At 50.5% G+C, this 20,760-nt stretch overlaps 1 protein-coding gene and 1 long non-coding RNA gene across 4 annotated transcripts in view; one reads left to right on the forward strand and one right to left on the reverse strand.

The window, feature by feature from the left end:
• Nucleotides 1–20,760, reverse strand: part of LOC129811532 (SR-related and CTD-associated factor 8-like) — a 125,974-nt gene that overhangs the window by 93,833 nt on the left and 11,381 nt on the right. The gene's annotated exons all lie outside the window — the stretch shown is intronic.
• Nucleotides 14,212–14,849, forward strand: LOC129811533 (uncharacterized). The gene is made up of 3 exons (XR_008752892.1): nucleotides 14,212–14,288; nucleotides 14,493–14,663; nucleotides 14,778–14,849. It is a non-coding gene; the product is annotated as an uncharacterized LOC129811533 (long non-coding RNA).

The following is a 20,760-nucleotide window of genomic DNA, read 5'->3' on the forward strand; positions in this document are numbered from 1 at the left end:
TATGGGGAGTAGGGTCATGGGGTAGGGCTGAAGAGTAGTCAGGAAGTATATTAGAGGTATGGGGAGTAGGGTCATGGGGTAGGGCTGAAGAGTAGTCATGCAGTATATTAGAGGTATGGGGAGTAGGGTCATGTGGTAGGGCCGAAGAGCAGTCAGGGAGTATATTAGAGGTATGGGGACTAGGGTCGAAGAGCAGTCAGGGAGAATATTAGAGGCATGGGAAGTAGGGTCATGTGGTAGGGCTGAAGAGCACAGTCAGAGTATATTAGAGGTATGGGGAGCAGGGTCATGGGGTAGGGCTGAAGAGCAGTCAAGGAGAATATTAGAGGTATGGGGAGTAGGGTCGAAGAGCAGTCAGGGAGTATATTAGAAGTATGGGGAGTAGGGTCATGGGGTAGGGCCGAAGAGCAGTCAGGGAGTATATTAGAGGTATGGGGATTAGGGTCATGTGGTAGGGCTGAAGAGCAGTCTGGGAGTATATTAGAGGTATGGGGAGTAGGGTCATGTGGTAGGGCTGAAGAGCACAGTCAGGGAGAATATTAGAGGTATGGGGAGTAGGGTCATGGGGTAGGGCTGAAGAGCAGTCAAGGAGTATATTAGAGGTATGGGGAGTAGGGTCATGTGGTAGGGCTGAAGAGCAATCAGGGAGTATATTAGAGGTATGGGGAGTAGGGTCACGGGGTAGGACTGAAGAGCAGTCAAGGAGTATATTAGAGGTATGTGGAGCAGGGTCATGTGGTAGGGCTGAAGAGCAGTCAGGGAGTATATTAGAGGTATGGGGAGTAGGGCCATGTGGTAGGGCTGAAGAGCAATCAGGGAGTATATTAGAGGTATGGGGAGAGGGTCATGGGGTAGGGCTGAAGAGCAGTCAGGGAGTATATTAGAGGTATGGGGAGTAGGGCCATGTGGTAGGGCTGAAGAGCAATCAGGGAGTATATTAGAGGTATGGGGAGCAGGGTCATGGGGTAGGGCTGAAGAGCAGTCAAGGAGTATATTAGAGGTATGGGGAGTAGGGCCATGTGGTAGGGCTGAAGAGCAATCAGGGAGTATATTAGAGGTATGGGGAGTAGGGTCATGGGGTAGGGCTGAAGAGCAGTCAGGGAGTATATTAGAGGTATGGGGAGTAGGGTCGAAGAGCAGTCAGGGAGTATATTAGAGGTATGGGGAGTAGGGTCATGGGGTAGGGCTGAAGAGCAGTCAGGGAGTATATTAGAGGTATGGGGAGTAGGGTCATGGGGTAGGGCTGAAGAGCAGTCAGGGAGTATATTAGAGGTATGGGGAGTAGGGTCATGGGGTAGGGCTGAAGAGTAGTCAGGGAGTATATTAGAGGTATGGGGAGTAGGGTCATGTGGTAGGGCCGAAGAGCAGTCAGGGAGTATATTAGAGGTATGGGGAGTAGGGTCATGGAGTAGGGCTGAAGAGCAGTCAGGGAGTATATTAGAGGTATGGGGAGTAGGGTCATGTGGTAGGGCTGAAGAGCAGTCAGGGAGTATATTAGAGGTATGGGGAGTAGGGTCATGGGGTAGGGCTGAAGAGCAGTCAGGGAGTATATTAGAGGTATGGGGAGTAGGGTCATGTGGTAGGGCTGAAGAGCAGTCAGGGAGTATATTAGAGGTATGGGGAGTAGGGTCATGGGGTAGGGTCGAAGAGCAGGCAGGGAGTATATTAGAGGTATGGGGAGTAGGGCCATGTGGTAGGGCTGAAGAGCAGTCAGGGAGTATATTAGAGGTATGGGGAGTAGGGTCATGGGGTAGGGCTGAAGAGCAGTCAGGGAGTATATTAGAGGTATGGGGAGTAGGGTCATGGGGTAGGGCCGAAGAGCAGTCAGGGAGTATATTAGAGGTATGGGGAGTAGGGTCATGGGGTAGGGTAAAAAAGCAGGCAGGGAGTATATTAGAGGTATGGGGAGTAGGGTCATGGGGTAGGGCTGAAGTGCACAGTCAGAGAGTATATTAGAGGTATGGGGAGTAGGGTCATGGGGTAGGGCTGAAGAGTAGTCAGGGAGTATATTAGAGGTATGGGGAGTAGGGTCATGGGGTATGGTTGAAGAGCAGGCAGGGAGTATATTAGAGGTATGGGGAGTAGGGTCATGGGGTAGGGCTGAAGAGCACAGTCAGGGAGTATACTAGAGGTATGGGGAGTAGGGTCATGGGGTAGGGCTGAAGAGTAGTCAGGGAGTATATTAGAGGTATGGGGAGTAGGGTCATGGGGTAGGGTTGAAGAGCAGGCAGGGAGTATATCAGAGGTATGGGGAGTAGGGTCATGGGGTAGGGCTGAAGAGCACAGTCAGGGAGTATACTAGAGGTATGGGGAGTAGGGTCATGGGGTAGGGCTGAAGAGTAGTCAGGGAGTATATTAGAGGTATGGGGAATAGGGTCATGTGGTAGGGCTGAAGAGCAGTCAGGGAGTATATTAGAGGTATGGGGAGTAGGGTCATGGGGTAGGGCTGAAGAGCACAGTCAGGGAGTATATTAGAGGTATGGGGAGTAGGGTCATGGGGTAGGGCTGAAGAGCACAGTCAGGGAGTATATTAGAGGTATGGGGAGTAGGGTCATGTGGTAGGGCTGAAGAGTAGTCAGGGAGTATATTAGAGGTATGGGGAGTAGGGTCATGTGGTAGGGCTGGAGAGCAGTCAGGGTGTATATTAGAGGTATGGGGAGTAGGCTCGAAGAGCAGTCAGGGAGTATATTAGAGGTATGGGGAGTAGGGTCATGGGGTAGGGCCGGAGAGCAGTCAGGGAGTATATTAGAGGTATGGGGAGTAGGGTCATGGGGTAGGGCTGAAGAGCAGTCAGGGAGTATATTAGAGGTATGGGGAGTAGGGTCATGTGGTAGGGCTGAAGAGCAGTCAGGGAGTATATTAGAGGTATGGGGACTAGGGTCGAAGAGCAGTCAGGGAGTATATTAGAGGCATGGGAAGTAGGGTCATGTGGTAGGGCTGAAGAGCACAGTCAGAGTATATTAGAGGTATGGGGAATAGGGCCATGTGGTAGGGCTGAAGAGCAGTCAGGGAGTATATTAGAGGTATGGGGAGTAGGGTCATGGGGTAGGGCTGAAGAGCAGTCAGGGAGTATATTAGAGGTATGGGGAGTAGGGTCATGTGGTAGGGCTGAAGAGCAGTCAGGGAGTATATTAGAGGTATGGGGAGTAGGGTCATGGGGTAGGGCTGAAGAGCACAGTCAGGGAGTATATTAGAGGTATGGGGAGTAGGGTCATGGGGTAGGGCTGAAGAGCAGTCAGGGAGTATATTAGAGGTATGGGGAGTAGGGTCATGGGGTAGGGTCGAAGAGCAGTCAGGGAGTATATTAGAGGTATGGGGAGTAGGGTCATGGGTAGGGCTGAAGAGCAGTCAGGGAGTATATTAGAGGTATGGAGGCAGTAGGGCGAAGAGCAGTCAGGGAGTATATTAGAGGTATGGGGAGTAGGGTCATGTGGTAGGGCTGAAGAGCAGTCAGGGAGTATATTAGAGGTATGGGGAGTAGGGTCATGGGGTAGGGCTGAAGAGCAGTCAGGGAGTATATTAGAGGTATGGGGAGTAGGGTCATGGGGTAGGGCTGAAGAGCAGTCAGGGAGTATATTAGAGGTATGGGGAGTAGGGTCATGGGGTAGGGCTGAAGAGCAGTCAGGGAGTATATTAGAGGTATGGGGAGTAGGGTCATGGGGTAGGGCTGAAGAGCAGTCAGGGAGTATATTAGAGGTATGGGGAGTAGGGTCATGGGGTAGGGCTGAAGAGCACAGTCAGGGAGTATACTAGAGGTATGGGGAGTAGGGTCATGGGGTAGGGCTGAAGAGTAGTCAGGGAGTATATTAGAGGTATGGGGAGTAGGGTCATGGGGTAGGGTTGAAGAGCAGGCAGGGAGTATATCAGAGGTATGGGGAGTAGGGTCATGGGGTAGGGCTGAAGAGCACAGTCAGGGAGTATACTAGAGGTATGGGGAGTAGGGTCATGGGGTAGGGCTGAAGAGTAGTCAGGGAGTATATTAGAGGTATGGGGAATAGGGTCATGTGGTAGGGCTGAAGAGCAGTCAGGGAGTATATTAGAGGTACGGGGAGTAGGGTCATGGGGTAGGGCTGAAGAGCACAGTCAGGGAGTATATTAGAGGTATGGGGAGTAGGGTCATGGGGTAGGGCTGAAGAGCACAGTCAGGGAGTATATTAGAGGTATGGGGAGTAGGGTCATGTGGTAGGGCTGAAGAGTAGTCAGGGAGTATATTAGAGGTATGGGGAGTAGGGTCATGTGGTAGGGCTGGAGAGCAGTCAGGGTGTATATTAGAGGTATGGGGAGTAGGCTCGAAGAGCAGTCAGGGAGTATATTAGAGGTATGGGGAGTAGGGTCATGGGGTAGGGCCGGAGAGCAGTCAGGGAGTATATTAGATGTATGGGGAGTAGGGTCATGGGGTAGGGCTGAAGAGCAGTCAGGGAGTATATTAGAGGTATGGGGAGTAGGGTCATGTGGTAGGGCCGAAGAGCAGTCAGGGAGTATATTAGAGGTATGGGGACTAGGGTCGAAGAGCAGTCAGGGAGTATATTAGAGGCATGGGAAGTAGGGTCATGTGGTAGGGCTGAAGAGCACAGTCAGGGAGTATATTAGAGGTATGGGGAGTAGGGCCAGGTGGTAGGGCTGAAGAGCAGTCAGGGAGTATATTAGAGGTATGGGGAGTAGGGTCATGGGGTAGGGCTGAAGAGCAGTCAGGGAGTATATTAGAGGTATGGGGAGTAGGGTCATGTGGTAGGGCTGAAGAGCAGTCAGGGAGTATATTAGAGGTATGGGGAGTAGGGTCATGGGGTAGGGCTGAAGAGCACAGTCAGGGAGTATATTAGAGGTATGGGGAGTAGGGTCATGGGGTAGGGCTGAAGAGTAGTCAGGGAGTATATTAGAGGTATGGGGAGTAGGGTCATGGGGTAGGGTGAAGAGCAGTCAGGGAGTATATTAGAGGTATGGGGAGAGGGTCATGGGTACTGAAAAGCAGTCAGGGAGTATATTAGAGTTATGGAGAGTAGGGCCGAAGAGCAGTCATGCAGTATATTAGAGGTATGGGGAGTAGGGTCATGTGGTAGGGCTGAAGAGCAGTCAGGGAGTATATTAGAGGTATGGGGAGTAGGGTCATGGGGTAGGGCTGAAGAGCAGTCAGGGAGTATATTAGAGGTATGGGGAGTAGGGTCATGGGGTAGGGCTGAAGAGCAGTCAGGGAGTATATTAGAGGTATGGGGAGTAGGGTCATGGTCTAGGGCTGAAGAGCACAGTCAAGGAGTATATTAGAGTTATGGGGAATAGGGTCATGGGGTAGGGCTGAAGAGCAGTCAGGGAGTATATTAGAGGTATGGGGAGTAGGGTCATGGGGTAGGGCTGAAGAGCAGTCAGGGAGTATATTAGAGGTATGGGGAGTAGGGTCATGGGGTAGGGCTGAAGAGCAGTCAAGGAGTATATTAGAGGTATGGGGAGTAGGGCCATGTGGTAGGGCTGAAGAGCAATCAGGGAGTATATTAGAGGTATGGAGAGTAGGGTCGAAGAGCAGTCAGGGAGTATATTAGAAGTATGGGGAGTAGGGTCATGGGGTAGGGCTGAAGAGCAAGTCAGGGAGTATATTAGAGGTATGGGGAGCAGGGTCATGGGGTAGGGCTGAAGAGCAGCCAGGGAGTATATTAGAGGTATGGGGAGTAGGGTCGAAGAGCAGTCAGGGAGTATATTAGAAGTATGGGGAGTAGGGTCATGGGGTAGGGCTGAAGAGCACAGTCAGAGTATATTAGAGGTATGGGGAGCAGGGTCATGGGGTAGGGCTGAAGAGCAGTCAAGGAGTATATTAGAGGTATGGGGAGTAGGGCCATGTGGTAGGGCTGAAGAGCAATCAGGGAGTATATTAGAGGTATGGGGAGTAGGGTCATGGGTAGGGTCGAAGAGCAGTCAGGGAGTATATTAGAGGTATGGGGAGTAGGGTCATGGGGTAGGGCTGAAGAGCAGTCAGGGAGTATATTAGAGGTATGGGGAGTAGGGTCATGGGGTAGGGCTGAAGAGCAGTCAGGGAGTATATTAGAGGTATGGGGAGTAGGGTCATGGGGTAGGGCTGAAGAGCAGTCAGGGAGTATATTAGAGGTATGGGGAGTAGGGTCATGTGGTAGGGCTGAAGAGCAGTCAGGGAGTATATTAGAGGTATGGGGAGTAGGGTCATGTGGTAGGGCTGAAGAGCACAGTCAGGGAGTATATTAGAGGTATGGGGAGTAGGGTCATGGGGTAGGGCTGAAGAGCAGTCAAGGAGAATATTAGAGGTATGGGGAGTAGGGTCGTAGAGCAGTCAGGGAGTATATTAGAAGTATGGGGAGTAGGGTCATGGGGTAGGGCCGAAGAGCAGTCAGGGAGTATATTAGAGGTATGGGGAGTAGGGTCATGTGGTAGGGCTGAAGAGCAGTCAGGGAGTATATTAGAGGTATGGGGAGTAGGGTCATGGGGTAGGGTCGAAGAGCAGGCAGGGAGTATATTAGAGGTATGGAGAGTAGGGCCATGTGGTAGGGCTGAAGAGCAGTCAGGGAGTATATTAGAGGTATGGGGAGTAGGGTCATGGGGTAGGGCTGAGAGTAGTCAGGGAGTATATTAGAGGTATGGGGAGTAGGGTCATGGGGTAGGGCCGAAGAGCAGTCAGGGAGTATATTAGAGGTATGGGGAGTAGGGTCATGGGGTAGGGTAAAAAAGCAGGCAGGGAGTATATTAGAGGTATGGGGAGTAGGGTCATGGGGTAGGGCTGAAGTGCACAGTCAGAGAGTATATTAGAGGTATGGGGAGTAGGGTCATGGGGTAGGGCTGAAGAGTAGTCAGGGAGTATATTAGAGGTATGGGGAGTAGGGTCATGGGGTATGGTTGAAGAGCAGGCAGGGAGTATATTAGAGGTATGGGGAGTAGGGTCATGGGGTAGGGCTGAAGAGCACAGTCAGGGAGTATACTAGAGGTATGGGGAGTAGGGTCATGGGGTAGGGCTGAAGAGTAGTCAGGGAGTATATTAGAGGTATGGGGAGTAGGGTCATGGGGTAGGGTTGAAGAGCAGGCAGGGAGTATATCAGAGGTATGGGGAGTAGGGTCATGGGGTAGGGCTGAAGAGCACAGTCAGGGAGTATACTAGAGGTATGGGGAGTAGGGTCATGGGGTAGGGCTGAAGAGTAGTCAGGGAGTATATTAGAGGTATGGGGAATAGGGTCATGTGGTAGGGCTGAAGAGCAGTCAGGGAGTATATTAGAGGTACGGGGAGTAGGGTCATGGGGTAGGGCTGAAGAGCACAGTCAGGGAGTATATTAGAGGTATGGGGAGTAGGGTCATGGGGTAGGGCTGAAGAGCACAGTCAGGGAGTATATTAGAGGTATGGGGAGTAGGGTCATGTGGTAGGGCTGAAGAGTAGTCAGGGAGTATATTAGAGGTATGGGGAGTAGGGTCATGTGGTAGGGCTGGAGAGCAGTCAGGGTGTATATTAGAGGTATGGGGAGTAGGCTCGAAGAGCAGTCAGGGAGTATATTAGAGGTATGGGGAGTAGGGTCATGGGGTAGGGCCGGAGAGCAGTCAGGGAGTATATTAGATGTATGGGGAGTAGGGTCATGGGGTAGGGCTGAAGAGCAGTCAGGGAGTATATTAGAGGTATGGGGAGTAGGGTCATGTGGTAGGGCCGAAGAGCAGTCAGGGAGTATATTAGAGGTATGGGGACTAGGGTCGAAGAGCAGTCAGGGAGTATATTAGAGGCATGGGAAGTAGGGTCATGTGGTAGGGCTGAAGAGCACAGTCAGAGTATATTAGAGGTATGGGGAGTAGGGTCATGTGGTAGGGCTGAAGAGCAGTCAGGGAGTATATTAGAGGTATGGGGAGTAGGGTCATGGGGTAGGGCTGAAGAGCAGTCAGGGAGTATATTAGAGGTATGGGGAGTAGGGTCATGTGGTAGGGCTGAAGAGCAGTCAGGGAGTATATTAGAGGTATGGGGAGTAGGGTCATGGGGTAGGGCTGAAGAGCACAGTCAGGGAGTATATTAGAGGTATGGGGAGTAGGGTCATGGGGTAGGGCTGAGAGTAGTCATGGAGTATATTAGAGGTATGGGGAGTAGGGTCATGGGGTAGGGTCGAAGAGCAGTCAGGGAGTATATTAGAGGTATGGGGAGCAGGGTCATGGGTACTGAAAAGCAGTCAGGGAGTATATTAGAGTTATGGAGAGTAGGGCCGAAGAGCAGTCATGCAGTATATTAGAGGTATGGGGAGTAGGGTCATGTGGTAGGGCTGAAGAGCAGTCAGGGAGTATATTAGAGGTATGGGGAGTAGGGTCATGTGGTAGGGCTGAAGAGCAGTCAGGGAGTATATTAGAGGTATGGGGAGTAGGGTCATGGGGTAGGGCTGAAGAGCAGTCAGGGAGTATATTAAAGGTATGGGGAGTAGGGTCATGGTCTAGGGCTGAAGAGCACAGTCAAGGAGTATATTAGAGTTATGGGGAATAGGGTCATGGGGTAGGGCTGAAGAGCAGTCAGGGAGTATATTAGAGGTATGGGGAGTAGGGTCATGGGGTAGGGCTGAAGAGCAGTCAGGGAGTGTATTAGGGGTATGGGGAGTAGGGTCATGGGGTAGGGCTGAAGAGCAGTCAAGGAGTATATTAGAGGTATGGGGAGTAGGGCCATGTGGTAGGGCTGAAGAGCAATCAGGGAGTATATTAGAGGTATGGAGAGTAGGGTCGAAGAGCAGTCAGGGAGTATATTAGAAGTATGGGGAGTAGGGTCATGGGGTAGGGCTGAAGAGCACAGTCAGAGTATATTAGAGGTATGGGGAGCAGGGTCATGGGGTAGGGCTGAAGAGCAGCCAGGGAGTATATTAGAGGTATGGGGAGTAGGGTCGAAGAGCAGTCAGGGAGTATATTAGAAGTATGGGGAGTAGGGTCATGGGGTAGGGCTGAAGAGCACAGTCAGAGTATATTAGAGGTATGGGGAGCAGGGTCATGGGGTAGGGCTGAAGAGCAGTCAAGGAGTATATTAGAGGTATGGGGAGTAGGGCCATGTGGTAGGGCTGAAGAGCAATCAGGGAGTATATTAGAGGTATGGGGAGTAGGGTCATGGGGTAGGGCTGAAGAGCAGCCGGGGAGTATATTAGAGGTATGGGGAGTAGGGTCGAAGAGCAGTCAGGGAGTATATTAGAGGTATGGGGAGTAGGGTCATGGGGTAGGGCTGAAGAGCAGTCAGGGAGTATATTAGAGGTATGGGGAGTAGGGTCATGGGGTAGGGCTGAAGAGCAGTCAGGGAGTATATTAGAGGTATGGGGAGTAGGGTCATGGGGTAGGGCTGAAGAGCAGTCAGGGAGTATATTAGAGGTATGGGGAGTAGGGTCATGTGGTAGGGCTGAAGAGCAGTCAGGGAGTATATTAGAGGTATGGGGAGTAGGGTCATGTGGTAGGGCTGAAGAGCACAGTCAGGGAGTATATTAGAGGTATGGGGAGTAGGGTCATGGGGTAGGGCTGAAGAGCAGTCAAGGAGAATATTAGAGGTATGGGGAGTAGGGTCGTAGAGCAGTCAGGGAGTATATTAGAAGTATGGGGAGTAGGGTCATGGGGTAGGGCCGAAGAGCAGTCAGGGAGTATATTAGAGGTATGGGGAGTAGGGTCATGTGGTAGGGCTGAAGAGCAGTCAGGGAGTATATTAGAGGTATGGGGAGTAGGGTCATGTGGTAGGGCTGAAGAGCAGTCAGGGAGTATATTAGAGGTATGGGGAGTAGGGTCATGGGGTAGGGCTGAAGAGCAGTCAGGGAGTATATTAGAGGTATGGGGAGTAGGGTCATGGGGTAGGGCTGAAGAGCAGTCAGGGAGTATATTAGAGGTATGGGGAGTAGGGTCATGGGGTAGGGCTGAAGAGCAGTCAGGAGTATATTAGAGGTATGGGGAGTAGGGTCATGGGGTAGGGCTGAAGAGCAGTCAGGGAGTATATTAGAGGTATGGGGAGTAGGGTCATGGGGTAGGGCTGAAGAGCAGCCAGGGAGTATATTAGAGGTATGGGGAGTAGGGTCGGGGAGGGCGAAGAGCAGTCAGGGAGTATATTAGAGGTATGGGGAGTAGGGTCATGGGGTAGGGCTGAAGAGTAGTCAGGGAGTATATTAGAGGTATGGGGAGTAGGGTCATGGGGTAGGGCTGAAGAGCAGTCAGGGAGTATATTAGAGGTATGGGGAGTAGGGTCATGGGGTAGGGCTGAAGAGCACAGTCAGGGAGTATATTAGAGGTATGGGGAGTAGGGTCATGGGGTAGGGCTGAAGAGCAGTCAGGGAGTATATTAGAGGTATGGGGAGTAGGGTCATGTGGTAGGGCTGAAGAGCAGTCAGGGAGTATATTAGAGGTATGGGGAGTAGGGTCATGGGGTAGGGCTGAAGAGCACAGTCAGGGAGTATATTAGAGGTATGGGGAGTAGGGTCATGGGGTAGGGCTGAAGAGCACAGTCAGGGAGTATATTAGAGGTATGGGGAGTAGGGTCATGTGGTAGGGCTGAAGAGTAGTCAGGGAGTATATTAGAGGTATGGGGAGTAGGGTCATGTGGTAGGGCTGGAGAGCAGTCAGGGTGTATATTAGAGGTATGGGGAGTAGGCTCGAAGAGCAGTCAGGGAGTATATTAGAGGTATGGGGAGTAGGGTCATGGGGTAGGGCCGGAGAGCAGTCAGGGAGTATATTAGATGTATGGGGAGTAGGGTCATGGGGTAGGGCTGAAGAGCAGTCAGGGAGTATATTAGAGGTATGGGGAGTAGGGTCATGTGGTAGGGCCGAAGAGCAGTCAGGGAGTATATTAGAGGTATGGGGACTAGGGTCGAAGAGCAGTCAGGGAGTATATTAGAGGCATGGGAAGTAGGGTCATGTGGTAGGGCTGAAGAGCACAGTCAGAGTATATTAGAGGTATGGGGAATAGGGCCATGTGGTAGGGCTGAAGAGCAGTCAGGGAGTATATTAGAGGTATGGGGAGTAGGGTCATGGGGTAGGGCTGAAGAGCAGTCAGGGAGTATATTAGAGGTATGGGGAGTAGGGTCATGTGGTAGGGCTGAAGAGCACAGTCAGGGAGTATATTAGAGGTATGGGGAGTAGGGTCATGGGGTAGGGCTGAGAGTAGTCAGGGAGTATATTAGAGGTATGGGGAGTAGGGTCATGGGGTAGGGTCGAAGAGCAGTCAGGGAGTATATTAGAGGTATGGGGAGCAGGGTCATTGGGTAATTCTGAAAAGCAGTCAGGGAGTATATTAGAGTTATGGAGAGTAGGGCCGAAGAGCAGTCATGCAGTATATTAGAGGTATGGGGAGTAGGGTCATGTGGTAGGGCTGAAGAGCAGTCAGGGAGTATATTAGAGGTATGGGGAGTAGGGTCATGGGGTAGGGCTGAAGAGCAGTCAGGGAGTATATTAGAGGTATGGGGAGTAGGGTCATGGTCTAGGGCTGAAGAGCACAGTCAAGGAGTATATTAGAGTTATGGGGAATAGGGTCATGGGGTAGGGCTGAAGAGCAGTCAGGGAGTATATTAGAGGTATGGGGAGTAGGGTCATGGGGTAGGGCTGAAGAGCAGTCAGGGAGTGTATTAGGGGTATGGGGAGTAGGGTCATGGGGTAGGGCTGAAGAGCAGTCAAGGAGTATATTAGAGGTATGGGGAGTAGGGCCATGTGGTAGGGCTGAAGAGCAATCAGGGAGTATATTAGAGGTATGGAGAGTAGGGTCGAAGAGCAGTCAGGGAGTATATTAGAAGTATGGGGAGTAGGGTCATGGGGTAGGGCTGAAGAGCACAGTCAGAGTATATTAGAGGTATGGGGAGCAGGGTCATGGGGTAGGGCTGAAGAGCAGCCAGGGAGTATATTAGAGGTATGGGGAGTAGGGTCGAAGAGCAGTCAGGGAGTATATTAGAAGTATGGGGAGTAGGGTCATGGGGTAGGGCTGAAGAGCACAGTCAGAGTATATTAGAGGTATGGGGAGCAGGGTCATGGGGTAGGGCTGAAGAGCAGTCAAGGAGTATATTAGAGGTATGGGGAGTAGGGCCATGTGGTAGGGCTGAAGAGCAATCAGGGAGTATATTAGAGGTATGGGGAGTAGGGTCATGGGGTAGGGCTGAAGAGCAGCCGGGGAGTATATTAGAGGTATGGGGAGTAGGGTCGAAGAGCAGTCAGGGAGTATATTAGAAGTATGGGGAGTAGGGTCATGGGGTAGGGCTGAAGAGCAGTCAGGGAGTATATTAGAGGTATGGGGAGTAGGGTCATGGGGTAGGGCTGAAGAGTAGTCAGGAAGTATATTAGAGGTATGGGGAGTAGGGTCATGGGGTAGGGCTGAAGAGTAGTCATGCAGTATATTAGAGGTATGGGGAGTAGGGTCATGTGGTAGGGCCGAAGAGCAGTCAGGGAGTATATTAGAGGTATGGGGACTAGGGTCGAAGAGCAGTCAGGGAGAATATTAGAGGCATGGGAAGTAGGGTCATGTGGTAGGGCTGAAGAGCACAGTCAGAGTATATTAGAGGTATGGGGAGTAGGGTCATGGGGTAGGGCTGAAGAGCAGTCAGGGAGTATATTAGAGGTATGGGGAGTAGGGTCATGGGGTAGGGCTGAAGAGCAGTCAGGGAGTATATTAGAGGTATGGGGAGTAGGGTCATGGGGTAGGGCTGAAGAGCAGTCAGGGAGTATATTAGAGGTATGGGGAGTAGGGTCATGTGGTAGGGCTGAAGAGCAGTCAGGGAGTATATTAGAGGTATGGGGAGTAGGGTCGAAGAGCAGTCAGGGAGTATATTAGAAGTATGGGGAGTAGGGTCATGGGGTAGGGCTGAAGAGCACAGTCAGGGAGTATATTAGAGGTATGGGGAGTAGGGTCATGGGGTAGGGCTGAAGAGCAGTCAGGGAGTATATTAGAGGTATGGGGAGTAGGGTCATGGGTAGGGTGAAGAGCAGTCAGGGAGTATATTAGAGGTATGGGGAGTAGGGTCATGGGGTAGGGCTGAAGAGCACAGTCAGGGAGTATATTAGAGGTATGGGGAGCAGGGTCATGGGGTAGGGCTGAAGAGCAGTCAAGGAGTATATTAGAGGTATGGGGAGTAGGGCCATGTGGTAGGGCTGAAGAGCAATCAGGGAGTATATTAGAGGTATGGGGAGTAGGGTCATGGGGTAGGGCTGAAGAGCAGCCAGGGAGTATATTAGAGGTATGGGGAGTAGGGTCGAAGAGCAGTCAGGGAGTATATTAGAAGTATGGGGAGTAGGGTCATGGGGTAGGGCTGAAGAGCAGTCAGGGAGTATATTAGAGGTATGGGGAGTAGGGTCATGGGGTAGGGCTGAAGAGTAGTCAGGAAGTATATTAGAGGTATGGGGAGTAGGGTCATGGGGTAGGGCTGAAGAGTAGTCATGCAGTATATTAGAGGTATGGGGAGTAGGGTCATGTGGTAGGGCCGAAGAGCAGTCAGGGAGTATATTAGAGGTATGGGGACTAGGGTCGAAGAGCAGTCAGGGAGTATATTAGAGGCATGGGAAGTAGGGTCATGTGGTAGGGCTGAAGAGCACAGTCAGGGAGTATATTAGAGGTATGGGGAGTAGGGTCATGGGGTAGGGCTGAAGAGCAGTCAAGGAGTATATTAGAGGTATGGGGAGTAGGGGCGTAGAGCAGTCAGGGAGTATATTAGAAGTATGGGGAGTAGGGTCATGGGGTAGGGCTGAAGAGCAGTCAGGGAGTATATTAGAGGTATGGGGAGTAGGGTCATGTGGTAGGGCTGAAGAGCAGTCAGGGAGTATATTAGAGGTATGGGGAGTAGGGTCATGTGGTAGGGCTGAAGAGCACAGTCAGGGAGTATATTAGAGGTATGGGGAGTAGGGCCATGTGGTAGGGCTGAAGAGCAATCAGGGAGTATATTAGAGGTATGGGGAGCAGGGTCATGGGGTAGGGCTGAAGAGCAGTCAAGGAGTATACTAGAGGTATGGGGAGTAGGGCCATGTGGTAGGGCTGAAGAGCAATCAGGGAGTATATTAGAGGTATGGGGAGTAGGGTCATGGGGTAGGGCTGAAGAGCAGCCAGGGAGTATATTAGAGGTATGGGGAGTAGGGTCGAAGAGCAGTCAGGGAGTATATTAGAAGTATGGGGAGTAGGGTCATGGGGTAGGGCTGAAGAGCAGTCAGGGAGTATATTAGAGGTATGGGGAGTAGGGTCATGGGGTAGGGCTGAAGAGTAGTCAGGCAGTATATTAGAGGTATGGGGAGTAGGGTCATGGGGTAGGGCTGAAGAGTAGTCAGGCAGTATATTAGAGGTATGGGGAGTAGGGTCATGTGGTAGGGCCGAAGAGCAGTCAGGGAGTATATTAGAGGTATGGGGACTAGGGTCGAAGAGCACAGTCAGGGAGTATATTAGAGGCATGGGGAGCAGGGTCATGGGGTAGGGCTGAAGAGCAGTCAAGGAGTATATTAGAGGTATGGGGAGTAGGGCCATGTGGTAGGGCTGAAGAGCAATCAGGGAGTATATTAGAGGTATGGGGAGTAGGGTCGAAGAGCAGTCAGGGAGTATATTAGAGGTATGGGGAGTAGGGTCATGGAGTAGGGCTGAAGAGCAGTCAGGGAGTATATTAGAGGTATGGGGAGTAGGGCCAGGTGGTAGGGCTGAAGAGCAGTCAGGGAGTATATTAGAGGTATGGGGAGTAGGGTCATGGGGTAGGGTCGAAGAGCAGGCAGGGAGTATATTAGAGGTATGGGGAGTAGGGTCATGGGGTAGGGCCGAAGAGCAGTCAGGGAGTATATTAGAGGTATGGGGAGTAGGGTCATGTGGTAGGGCTGAAGAGCAGTCAGGGAGTATATTAGAGGTATGGGGAGTAGGGTCATGGGGTAGGGTAAAAAAGCAGGCAGGGAGTATATTAGAGGTATGGGGAGTAGGGTCATGGGGTAGGGCTGAAGTGCACAGTCAGAGAGTATATTAGAGGTATGGGGAGTAGGGTCATGGGGTAGGGCTGAAGATTAGTCAGGGAGTATATTAGAGGTATGGGGAGTAGGGTCATGGGTTAGGGCTGAAGAGTAGTCAGGGAGTATATTAGAGGTATGGGGAGTAGGGTCATGGGGTAGGGTTGAAGAGCAGGCAGGGAGTATATCAGAGGTATGGGGAGTAGGGTCATGGGGTAGGGCTGAAGAGCAGTCAGGGAGTATATTAGAAGTATGGGGAGTAGGGTCATGGGGTAGGGCCGAAGAGCAGTCAGGGAGTATATTAGAGGTATGGGGATTAGGGTCATGTGGTAGGGCTGAAGAGCAGTCAGGGAGTATATTAGAGGTATGGGGAGTAGGGTCATGTGGTAGGGCTGAAGAGCACAGTCAGGGAGAATATTAGAGGTATGGGGAGTAGGGTCATGGGGTAGGGCTGAAGAGCAGTCAAGGAGTATATTAGAGGTATGGGGAGTAGGGCCATGTGGTAGGGCTGAAGAGCAATCAGGGAGTATATTAGAGGTATGTGGAGCAGGGTCATGGGGTAGGGCTGAAGAGCAGTCAAGGAGTATATTAGACGTATGGGGAGTAGGGCCATGTGGTAGGGCTGAAGAGCAATCAGGGAGTATATTAGAGGTATGGGGAGTAGGGTCATGGGGTAGGGCTGAAGAGCAGCCAGGGAGTATATTAGAGGTATGGGGAGTAGGGTCGAAGAGCAGTCAGGGAGAATATTAGAAGTATGGGGAGTAGGGTCATGGGGTAGAGCTGAAGAGCAGTCAGGGAGTATATTAGAGGTATGGGGAGTAGGGTCATGGGGTAGGGCTGAAGAGTAGTCAGGCAGTATATTAGAGGTATGGGGAGTAGGGTCATGGGGTAGGGCTGAAGAGTAGTCAGGCAGTATATTAGAGGTATGGGGAGTAGGGTCATGTGGTAGGGCCGAAGAGCAGTCAGGGAGTATATTAGAGGTATGGGGACTAGGGTCGAAGAGCAGTCAGGGAGTATATTAGAGGCATGGGAAGTAGGGTCATGTGGTAGGGCTGAAGAGCACAGTCAGAGTATATTAGAGGTATGGGGAGTAGGGTCATGGGGTAGGGCTGAAGAGCAGTCAAGGAGTATATTAGAGGTATGGGGAGTAGGGCCATGTGGTAGGGCTGAAGAGCAATCAGGGAGTATATTAGAGGTATGGGGAGTAGGGTCGAAGAGCAGTCAGGGAGTATATTAGAGGTATGGGGAGTAGGGTCATGGAGTAGGGCTGAAGAGCAGTCAGGGAGTATATTAGAGGTATGGGGAGTAGGGCCAGGTGGTAGGGCTGAAGAGCAGTCAGGGAGTATATTAGAGGTATGGGGAGTAGGGTCATGGGGTAGGGTCGAAGAGCAGGCAGGGAGTATATTAGAGGTATGGGGAGTAGGGTCATGTGGTAGGGCTGAAGAGCAGTCAGGGAGTATATTAGAGGTATGGGGAGTAGGGTCATGGGGTAGGGTCGAAGAGCAGGCAGGGAGTATATTAGAGGTATGGAGAGTAGGGCCATGTGGTAGGGCTGAAGAGCAGTCAGGGAGTATATTAGAGGTATGGGGAGTAGGGTCATGGGGTAGGGCTGAGAGTAGTCAGGGAGTATATTAGAGGTATGGGGAGTAGGGTCATGGGGTAGGGCCGAAGAGCAGTCAGGGAGTATATTAGAGGTATGGGGAGTAGGGTCATGTGGTAGGGCTGAAGAGCAGTCAGGGAGTATATTAGAGGTATGGGGAGTAGGGTCATGGGGTAGGGTAAAAAAGCAGGCAGGGAGTATATTAGAGGTATGGGGAGTAGGGTCATGGGGTAGGGCTGAAGTGCACAGTCAGAGAGTATATTAGAGGTATGGGGAGTAGGGTCATGGGGTAGGGCTGAAGAGTAGTCAGGGAGTATATTAGAGGTATGGGGAGTAGGGTCATGGGGTAGGGCTGAAGAGTAGTCAGGGAGTATATTAGAGGTATGGGGAGTAGGGTCATGGGGTAGGGTTGAAGAGCAGGCAGGGAGTATATCAGAGGTATGGGGAGTAGAGTCATGGGGTAGGGCTGAAGAGCACAGTCAGGGAGTATACTAGAGGTATGGGGAGTAGGGTCATGGGGTAGGGCTGAAGAGTAGTCAGGGAGTATATTAGAGGTATGGGGAGTAGGGTGATGGGGTAGGCCTGAAGAGCAGTCAGGGAGTATATTAGAGGTATGGGGGGGGAATAGGGTCATGTGGTAGGGCTGAAGAGCAGTCAGGGAGTATATTAGAGGTACGGGGAGTAGGGTCATGGGGTAGGGCTGAAGAGCACAGTCAGGGAGTATATTAGAGGTATGGGGAGTAGGGTCATGGGGTAGGGCTGAAGAGCACAGTCAGGGAGTATATTAGAGGTATGGGGAGTAGGGTCATGTGGTAGGGCTGAAGAGTAGTCAGGGAGTATATTAGAGGTATGGGGAGTAGGGTCATGTGGTAGGGCTGGAGAGCAGTCAGGGTGTATATTAGAGGTATGGGGAGTAGGCTCGAAGAGCAGTCAGGGAGTATATTAGAGGTATGGGGAGTAGGGTCATGGGGTAGGGCCGGAGAGCAGTCAGGGAGTATATTAGAGGTATGGGGAGTAGGGTCATGGGGTAGGGCTGAAGAGCAGTCAGGGAGTATACTAGAGGTATGGGGAGTAGGGTCATGGGGTAGGGCTGAAGAGTAGTCAGGGAGTATATTAGAGGTATGGGGAGTAGGGTGATGGGGTAGGCCTGAAGAGCAGTCAGGGAGTATATTAGAGGTATGGGGAATAGGGTCATGTGGTAGGGCTGAAGAGCAGTCAGGGAGTATATTAGAGGTACGGGGAGTAGGGTCATGGGGTAGGGCTGAAGAGCACAGTCAGGGAGTATATTAGAGGTATGGGGAGTAGGGTCATGGGGTAGGGCTGAAGAGCACAGTCAGGGAGTATATTAGAGGTATGGGGAGTAGGGTCATGTGGTAGGGCTGAAGAGTAGTCAGGGAGTATATTAGAGGTATGGGGAGTAGGGTCATGTGGTAGGGCTGGAGAGCAGTCAGGGTGTATATTAGAGGTATGGGGAGTAGGCTCGAAGAGCAGTCAGGGAGTATATTAGAGGTATGGGGAGTAGGGTCATGGGGTAGGGCCGGAGAGCAGTCAGGGAGTATATTAGATGTATGGGGAGTAGGGTCATGGGGTAGGGCTGAAGAGCAGTCAGGGAGTATATTAGAGGTATGGGGAGTAGGGTCATGGGGTAGGGCTGAAGAGCAGTCAGGGAGTATATTAGAGGTATGGGGAGTAGGGTCACGTGGTAGGGCTGAAGAGCAGTCAGGGAGTATATTAGAGGTATGGGGAGTAGGGTCATGTGGTAGGGCTGAAGAGCACAGTCAGGGAGTATATTAGAGGTATGGGGAGTAGGGTCATGGGGTAGGGCTGAGAGTAGTCATGGAGTATATTAGAGGTATGGGGAGTAGGGTCATGGGGTAGGGTCGAAGAGCAGTCAGGGAGTATATTAGAGGTATGGGGAGCAGGGTCATTGGGTAATTCTGAAAAGCAGTCAGGGAGTATATTAGAGGTATGGGGAGTAGGGTCATGGGGTAGGGCTGAAGAGCAGTCAGGGAGTGTATTAGGGGTATGGGGAGTAGGGTCATGGGGTAGGGCTGAAGAGCACAGTCAGGGAGTATATTAGAGGTATGGGGAGTAGGGTCATGGGGTAGGGCTGAAGAGTAGTCAGGGAGTATATTTGAGGTATGGGGAGTAGGGCCATGTGGTAGGGCTGAAGAGCAGTCAGGGAGTATATTAGAGGTATGGGGAGTAGGGTCGAAGAGCAGTCAGGGAGTGTATTAGAGGTATGGGGAGTAGGGTCCTGGGGTAGGGCCGAAGAGCAGTCAGGGAGTATATTAGAGGTATGGGGAATAGGGTCATGTGGTAGGGCTGAAGAGCAGTCAGGGAGTATATTAGAGGTATGGGGAGTAGGGTCCTGGGGTAGGGCTGAAGAGCAGTAAGGGAGTATATTAGAGGTATGGGGAGTAGGGTCATGTGGTAGGGCTGAAGAGCAGTCAGGGAGTATATCTGGGTGGTGGAAGGTCAGTATGCACTTACTGAGTACATGCCTTATGCTAGCATCAAATAGGCTTCCTGCATTTATCCCATCAAGTAGCCTGATTTCAGATGTGTCAATGTAAACAGCTCTTCTTGCAAAGCATGTTGACGTTTTAAATCCAAATATTTGGGCTATATTAATCCAACTATCCACAATAATCATACACTGAGTATACCAAACATTAGGAACACCATCCTAATATTGAGTTGCATCCCCCTCCCCCTTTTGCCCTTACAACAGCCTACATTTGTCAGGGCATGGACTCTACAGGATGTCGAAAACGTTCCACAGGGATTCTCGCCCATGTTGACTTCAATGCTTCCCACAGTTATGTCAAGTTGGCTGGATGTCCTTTGGGTGGTTCCTGATACACGCAGGAAACGGTTGAGTGTGAAAAACCCAGCAGCATTGCAATTCTTGACAAAAACCATACCCTGTTCAAAGGCACTTAAATATTTTTATTGCCCGTTCACCCTCTGAATGGCTCGCACACACAATCTATGTATCAATTGTTTCGATGCTTAAAAATCCTTCTTTAACCGGTCTCCTCACTTTCATCTACACTGATTGAAGTAGATTTAACAAGTGAAATCAATAAGGGACCTTAGCTTTCACCTGGATTCACCTGGTCAGTCTATTTCATGGAAAGAGCAGGTGTTCTTAATGTTTTGTATACTCAGTGTATTATTGCGTGCATGTATCCATACTCACTGTTTGGTTCCTGTACATTTAGAACAGGTTAAGAAGGAGCAATGGGACTGAGTGTAGACTACTGCAGAATACTGTATATTATTCAAGCTCCACTCAGTATCTACTTTTGTGTCAACTCTTGAACAGGAAACCTGTATGAGAGTCGACACAAAAGTAGATACTAGCTATAATAGGACACTAAATATACCTCAAGCACGTGGAGAAGTGCCAAGAGAAACATCACCTCACTGTATTTAGCTGCAATTGGTAAGCAGTAAATGGTATACTCAAGATGCTTCTCGCTGCAAGGGTTTGTGTTGTGTGTGTGTTTACGTGCTAGAGAGCAAGCGGGACAAGTGCAGGCCTGTATTGAAAGACAGCCAGCTCAAATGCAAAGTGTCCTTCATTTGATAACAGTGAATGAACACTGGCTAAATCATGAATGATTAAAAAAAACTGTCATTGTGACAAGAACTGGCTGATCAAGGAGTGGCTCAAGCTCAAATTGTAACACAAGTAAGGCTGTGACAATTATGGAATTTTGGGTAAAGATTATAGCTAGTATCTAATTGTCATGCAAATCGCCACAGTTATTGTCACAACTGTCATTTTTGTTGAAAAATGTTTTGAGCTTGTAATGCTCTTTAAAAATGTCCTACAAAATACCTAATAAATACAATACAGCTTTGAAGACACTCGTCTCAAAAACGAATAGTTTTGACTGCTGGCAACTTTAGGAAATGACGCTTCTCCTCCCAACCCTGCCGTTCTGCAAGAATAATGATTACCACAAACTTTACTCACTTTATGTAAAAATAAGAAAAACTGCTAATCCGATAAACTAGATCTACTTGAAAATAAAGTACAACCCCCCCCCCCCCCCCCCCCTAAAATAACTAGGGTTATTGCCCATAATTGTTGGTTACATGATAATTGTGCAAGCTACATTTCATTGACGCTTTCTCCATCAACTTTCAATTCCAGTCAAAATATCCTGTTTCAATGTTCTCTATATCTTTCCCCTTGCATCATATATCTCAAACATGTACAATCTTCTAGAAAATATGACTTGATATTCAATTCACTAGGTCTATATCCATACCTT

This window comes from Salvelinus fontinalis, chromosome 15 (genome assembly GCF_029448725.1).
Source record: "Salvelinus fontinalis isolate EN_2023a chromosome 15, ASM2944872v1, whole genome shotgun sequence".
Classification (NCBI taxonomy): domain Eukaryota; kingdom Metazoa; phylum Chordata; class Actinopteri; order Salmoniformes; family Salmonidae; genus Salvelinus; species Salvelinus fontinalis.